The following is a 6,415-nucleotide window of genomic DNA, read 5'->3' on the forward strand; positions in this document are numbered from 1 at the left end:
CAGCAGGACATCTTTGGGGTGCTGGGATCTTAGGAGGAGACTAATACTCATCTATACTGTCAAGAGAGACCTGCTGTCATCTGTCTTCCCTTAGAGCAACACCATCAGCCAAACTGGGAAACTCATCTTAGAATCACAGAATCATCTGGGTTGGAAGAGACCTTTAAGCTCCTCAAGGTCCTCCCGTTCCCCCAGCGCTGCCAGGTCCCCACTGCCCCCTGTCCCTCAGCACCACCTCCACACGGCTGGGAAACCCCTCCAGGGATGGGGACTCCACCACTGCCCTGGGCAGCCTGCGACACGCCTGCACAACCCCAGCGGGACAGAAATGGCTCCTCAGAGACAACCTCAACCTCCCCTGGTGCAACTGGAAGCTGGTTCCTCTCATCCTGTCCCTTGTTCCTGGGGAGAAGAGACTGACACCTGTATGGACAGAGAAAGAAACCATGCTGTATCCAGAAGGGAAACACCTCCCTCCTCCCATACCCCCACGAAGGATCACGACACCTCAACTCTTCTTTCTGCAGTTCCAAGAGTGTGGTTTGTGCCTAATGCCAAAAGCAAAGACACTTAAACCAGGCCAGCTTTAAAGTCTGGGCTTTGGGGCTAGAAGCAGGTGTGACCCCGTATGATGTGGGCACCAGCCACCATCACCTGCAGCCAGAGGTTTCATGAGACTGTGGAGGAGCCAGCAGCAGAGGGTACCACACTACCCCCACCCAATGGAGATGCTCACTGCTTGGAACAAGCAAGAAATACTCGATTTGGAAGCTTTCCCTGCCAGATCTGCACATCATGGCCCTCATGTGCGCACCAGCCCCTGCCTGGCAACCCACAAACCGTACAAACCACAGGGCATGAATTCCACCTCTCCAGAGGACTGAGGGGGAAACGAGCCGGCATTTAAAAGGCATTTAAGACTCGGTCAGTCTGAACTTTTGTGCTGATGAAGCAACACTCGGCTTGAGAGCAGGGAGGTGAAAGCGAGAGTCTAGAAATTGAAGACGAGGCAGTGAAGTGCTGCATTTTGTAGGTCACTTAGCAAAAGTCAACAGACTCTTTTTGCCTGCAAAGGGCAGATGAAAAGCAGACATGAAACCGTAGGAAAGGAAGCAGCTTTACCTCAGCCCGCCCAGACTATATGTAACAGTACCTTCAATGTCAAACTATTTCGTTTTTTTGCTCGGAGAACTACTGCCTGTGCTTTCTTTAGAGAGGGAGCGAGGAAAGAGCTAAACCTTTCCTGTTCCTCACCACGGTTCTTCTCTAGAAGAGCATTAAAGCCTTCACCTCGCACCCTCCCAAAGCAAGGGCTTACTGTGGGAGTGGTAAATGCCTTCTGCATCTCTTTCTACGGCACCAGAAGAGCCTGACGCTACAAGAAAAAACTTAGCTGCTGTGTACACATGCCACATTACTGGAGGTTTTTAGCCACTTGCAGCAGCCTTCTCCTTCCCCAAAAAGTATTTCTTTGCTGGGGGGTTGTTTGCTTGTCTTTCTCCCGGAGACCAGGACATGGCATGAAAGGGGAGCAAGGGATGCAGTGGAGGCTGCCCTGGGCCTGGGCAGAAAGGGCCCTTTGAAAGGTCCCCGAACTGAAAGAAGTTGAGCCGCTGTTTTTGTGGCTTCAGCAACAAAGCCTGAATTGTTTTTAAGGAACACTCAGCAAAAAATGATACTATTTGTGTTTCTGCCTCCCCCCAGCAGCCCCGCCAGGCAGCGGAGGAGCTGCCACAGCTCACGTTCCTCCCACACGCAGCTCTCCCAGCAAAGCCCGGGTAACGTGGGACGCGATGTCACACCGGCATTAAGAGATACAAAGCTGGGCTGCTGTGGCCCCATCATCGTATTTACGGGCTTCACCTCGGCACTGCACGAGAGCCAGCGTAGCATGCGGAGGGGAGGAAGAGCAGCCCTGGTGCAGGCACCCCTGCCACAATGTTATTAGAGCATCCTCGACATCATGTACATGTACAGCATGTACGGAGGGGTGTATGTGTGCAAAAACCAGGCAGACAGACAAACCAACCTGGGCAGAGCAGAGTCCCCACATCCCTGGGTGTTCTCAGTGTCCCCAGCTCCTGCCGTTCCCCACACTGAGTCCAGCTTCCATGCTCAGCGCTTTGCTTTTCAAGAGTTTAAACCCCCGTTTCAAGGGGGAGGGTGGCAGCTATTTCTAGATGAGAGTCCCTGGGCAGGTGGCTCCCTGGCATCCAGTGATAATCAATACTGTTTAGATCCAAGTGCTTCATTTGCCAATTACGTTCTGAGATCCCAGTTTCAGCGCCCAAAGCCCAGTCCTCCCTAACCATTCCTTCCAGCATGTAGCTGTCTTCTGGACAGCGGAGCTTTATCATGGTTAAGCAAATACTCTAAACCATCCCTGCTCTTCTATGTGCTTACATCCTCTCTTCGATCAGACATAGCCCATGTGCCATCATTACCTCAACGTTTTAACAGGCACAGAGCGGTGGTTTGCAAAGGGGCTGGGGAGACATCAGCAGCAACAGAGGCAGCTAAAACAGTGATAAAGGGGCGTTTGCAGGAAAGGAGAGTGCTTCTACCTGCAAAAAGGACTTGGGAAGATCCTCAGACTCACACGGGCCCTAAAGACTGCTTTTTTTTTTTCTCCTGTTTTTGCTACCAGTCTCATGTGTCCCCTCCTCCACCGCTGTCCCAGATTCCTGGTAGAGTTAGATACCCTACAAGGCTGAGCACAGATATCTTAAAGCAAAAAATAAACAGCAAAACACGTGCAGGGTAGAACTGAGGACAACAGCAGCAGAACAGGCTCCTTCCACTTGATATCACCATCATGGAGAACCTCAAAACCAGGCTTCTCTCATCCTGCTGCTTTAAAGCACAGAGCAAAGGATGCAAGTGGAAGGCAGCTTTAGCAAGCGTAATCCCCGAGAAAAGAGGTTAAAGCCCAGGGGAATGGCTTCAGCGTGGGCAAAGGGAAGTTTATGATCAGGCTGTGAGGATGTTTGGACTCTCTAAGGGCTCAGGGAAGCCGGAGATGCACTAGGAGCCAAGGAGCATGATGCAAGATACGGGCTCACCAGATCACAAATCACAGGAGATGATAAACCACCCTCACCCCAACACCCGTGTAGTTTGGCTGGTTTGTGATAAGGGTATTAACAACGAGCAGTTCTTGAGCAGGAGGGGAAAGCTGGATTCACCGGAGGCAAGTCTCCCCCAACCAGCTCCAGCGTGGGGGGAAAAGCCAGAACATTTCCTTCCTAAGCAGGCAATAAGGCACAGGCAGAGGCAGCAATACACACTGCCAGGCAAGGCTGGGAGGGGACGGGCTGCAGGAGGTGAGCACTGGAAGAGTTTCCAGCTTCCAGGAGGCAAGGACAGGCAGCTGCCAAAGCCACTGCTCCCCAGTCAACACCTGCCCCTTCCAGCACAAGGATCAGTTAAGTGCACAGGGGGTTCAGCACAGAAGCATCTTGTGGCGCAGACACCCCGAGCATTGCAGCATCTTCAATGATTTATTCAAGTGAGGGAGTAGATTGGGGCGGAGAGTGGGGGGATGGTTTGTGGTTGGTTGGGGCTTTTTGTTGTTGTTTTTCCCTGGAACAGATAGAAGCTGTCCCAAGACCCAAAGCTGCTCAAGTACTTCTTGGCAGCTTTACCTCCTACAGAAGGGTCACTCTGTGGTGTTCTGCCCTTCTCACTCTCGGAAGCTATGAGCATCCTTTCCAGATGCAGTTAGGCTGGGAAAATAAAGCCATTATAAGCTTACAAGGGGTCATACACTATAGACATTGGGGGGAAGGAGAAGAGAGAAGATGCTGAGAAGCTCCAAAAGAAGACGTGAGATGCTTTGAAAAGGAATTGATTTGGGTTCACACCTTAAGGAGTCACTGGCACAGGGAGATTTCAGTGTGTTTCTGCTGCTCTTGGGCAATACACATCCAGGCAGGCAGTGCTGCCTCCCTCCTCGAGTCCTGCCCTGACTACAGGAAAAGCCGCATTCCCGTTCTCCGAAGAAGTCACAGTCCCTTTCTGCTCCTTGGCTTTCTGGGTGTGGGCTAGGACAGGGTCCCTGAGCTCCCCTGGGAGGCAGTCAGAGCCTGGCAGCACATAGCACGCTGGAGGGTAGAGAAGCTCAAGAATTCTGTTTGTGCTTCTCTGTGATAAAATGCTAGAACTAATGTCGTATGAGCCCAAGGCTCTCTATGTGCAGGTGCATTCGAGACTGCTGAAATGTAAACTTCATGGAAACGTGAAGAATTAAGATATTTCTGCTTTTGCTTGAGAAATAGTAACTAAAGAACGCTGCTTGCACCGTCAACTAAGCAGTATGGAGGATTTCCACAAAGAGGGGGGTTTGCTTCCTTTTTGAGGAGATGGTGATGATGAGAGGGAGAAAAAAAGAAAAATCACTCCCAGTAGGGCGCCAAATTTGTTTCATTTGTTATAGCTTTTCCCTTATGAAGCTCGTACCACAGTGAACAAAATGTGTGAGAGGCTGGAATACTGAACTACCAGCACAAACCGTGAAATTGGTGTTTAAAGTTGATTGACATTCTCTCTGCTTCTCCTCCCTGTCAAAACAACGAGAAAAAGAAAAGCGCTACTGCCAGCACCAAATCATTCAAGTGGCCAAAAACCACCAACCAAACAAAAGAGTTATTAAACCGAACCTCCCCGCTTGAAAACGCAGCTCGAAGAGAATACAAGGCGACATTGTCAGCCAGGGTCTTTGTCCCCATGCCAGTGACATGGAGATGTCTCTCTTCTGACTCAGTGAAAAGGAATCACCAGAGTACAAGGGATCATGTTTGCAAGTGCAAAAAGCTTCAAGGAATCTCAACTTCAACACCTGCGATTTATTTAGAATGCTTTTCTTCTGCGGTTACTCTGCCCGAGGAAGCAGGTAGCACAGCAAGTCTATCCCCTGAGTGTTTAAGTCCAGTTTGTGGACTCGCTGGTTTATAAACACCACCGAAGAGCAGAGAAAAGAGATTTTTCCTTTTGTGCCGTGAATCCTTGCTGTTACTTTTATATCTCATTTCCTAGAACCTCTTCTTTCAGCGCTCGGCCAGCTGCTAAGAAATCATTATTGAATGCCTCAGCAACAACCAGAAGAAATTGCTTCTTCCCTTCTGATTCTTGTCTTGTGAGCACTTGCAGAGATGTTAAGAGACAAAAGGGGACTATATAGATGCTCTTCTTGGAATCTGGTTATTGGGCTCGCAATGTTTTGTCTTCTGCCAGCTTCAGCTCAAGCCTCCCCTTCCCTCCATCCTCAAACTCCCAACCCAAGCCCCGCTCGCTTTCTGGAGGAGCTGGCCACTAGCAGTAGCTTAGAGGTCCATTAGAGATACGCGCTGTGATCTTGTTACCGTATGGCATTGTAAGGGCTGTTTGAAACGTTACAGCAGGAGCTGAACAGCCAGCGGTTAAAGGCACGTGCTCACGGGGCTTTAACGCCCACCTGAGGCGTCACAGAACCTAAGGATAACCCCGTATGAGCCGGCCACACTGCAAGTCTAAATCTGAGGTTTAAACCACACTCTGACCAGAGTTTCGTTCTGGATGGTTGAAGTCTGGCAGAGTTTAAAGCAGCTGAAGACAAGGCCATCACAAGCATCGTCAGAAACCAGCAGTGACTGATACAGGTGCCCTACCTGAAATAGTTTCTGCTCTTGGCGCCTTTGAGCCAAACCCAAGCCCACCAGAGAGGCACCCGACAGCACTGTGGGCAGGAGTTTCCAGTCGTGCTGCCTGTGAGCTCACAGGTATCCCAGGCAATACTTAAACTGTCACTACATCAGTTAAACTGCCTGTGTTAGTGCTCCTCTGCATGACAAGGGTGACGCTGGCAGAAGAATTTTTAATAATCTGGCCCAAGAAGGGTTTACCAGTCCCAGAGACTTTAAAAAAATCCCATTTTCCCAGGCTCAGCCACGGGACACCGTCTGGCCAGCCCCTCCGTGCCAGCACCTGCAGCCCCAGAGGAGCAAGAGCCCCTCGGGAGCAAATCTGTACCAGCTCCCTTCCCAGCCACAATCAGATGCTGCCTTGCAATAGCAACCCCCTCCCACACACGCAGGGCTCTTGGTTCCTGGCTTCTCGGTCTTTTCATTTTTGATTCTAAGCAATACCAGTCAAAAAAAAATATTAAGCCAATAATCGTAAGTACTTGGACGTTAGAGCAAAGCTGTAACAGCTGATTGTTTTCATTGCAAGAAGCTGTTTATGAGATTGAAAGCCCACATTAAAAGATGATACTTTAAAATCTAATACTTTGAATTAGTTTGAACAAAATTAATAGGAAAACCCGACAGGGGCCCACTTTGTGTACTCCAGTGAGTTCATGTCATTGCGGCAAGAGCAAACCCAGCCACACCAGTTAAAACCAAGGCGATTTGCCCCACAATTGGCAGCACTTTGCCCT

The sequence above is a fragment of the Buceros rhinoceros genome, unplaced genomic scaffold (genome assembly GCF_000710305.1).
Source record: "Buceros rhinoceros silvestris isolate BGI_N320 unplaced genomic scaffold, ASM71030v1 scaffold548, whole genome shotgun sequence".
Classification (NCBI taxonomy): Eukaryota; Metazoa; Chordata; class Aves; order Bucerotiformes; family Bucerotidae; genus Buceros; species Buceros rhinoceros.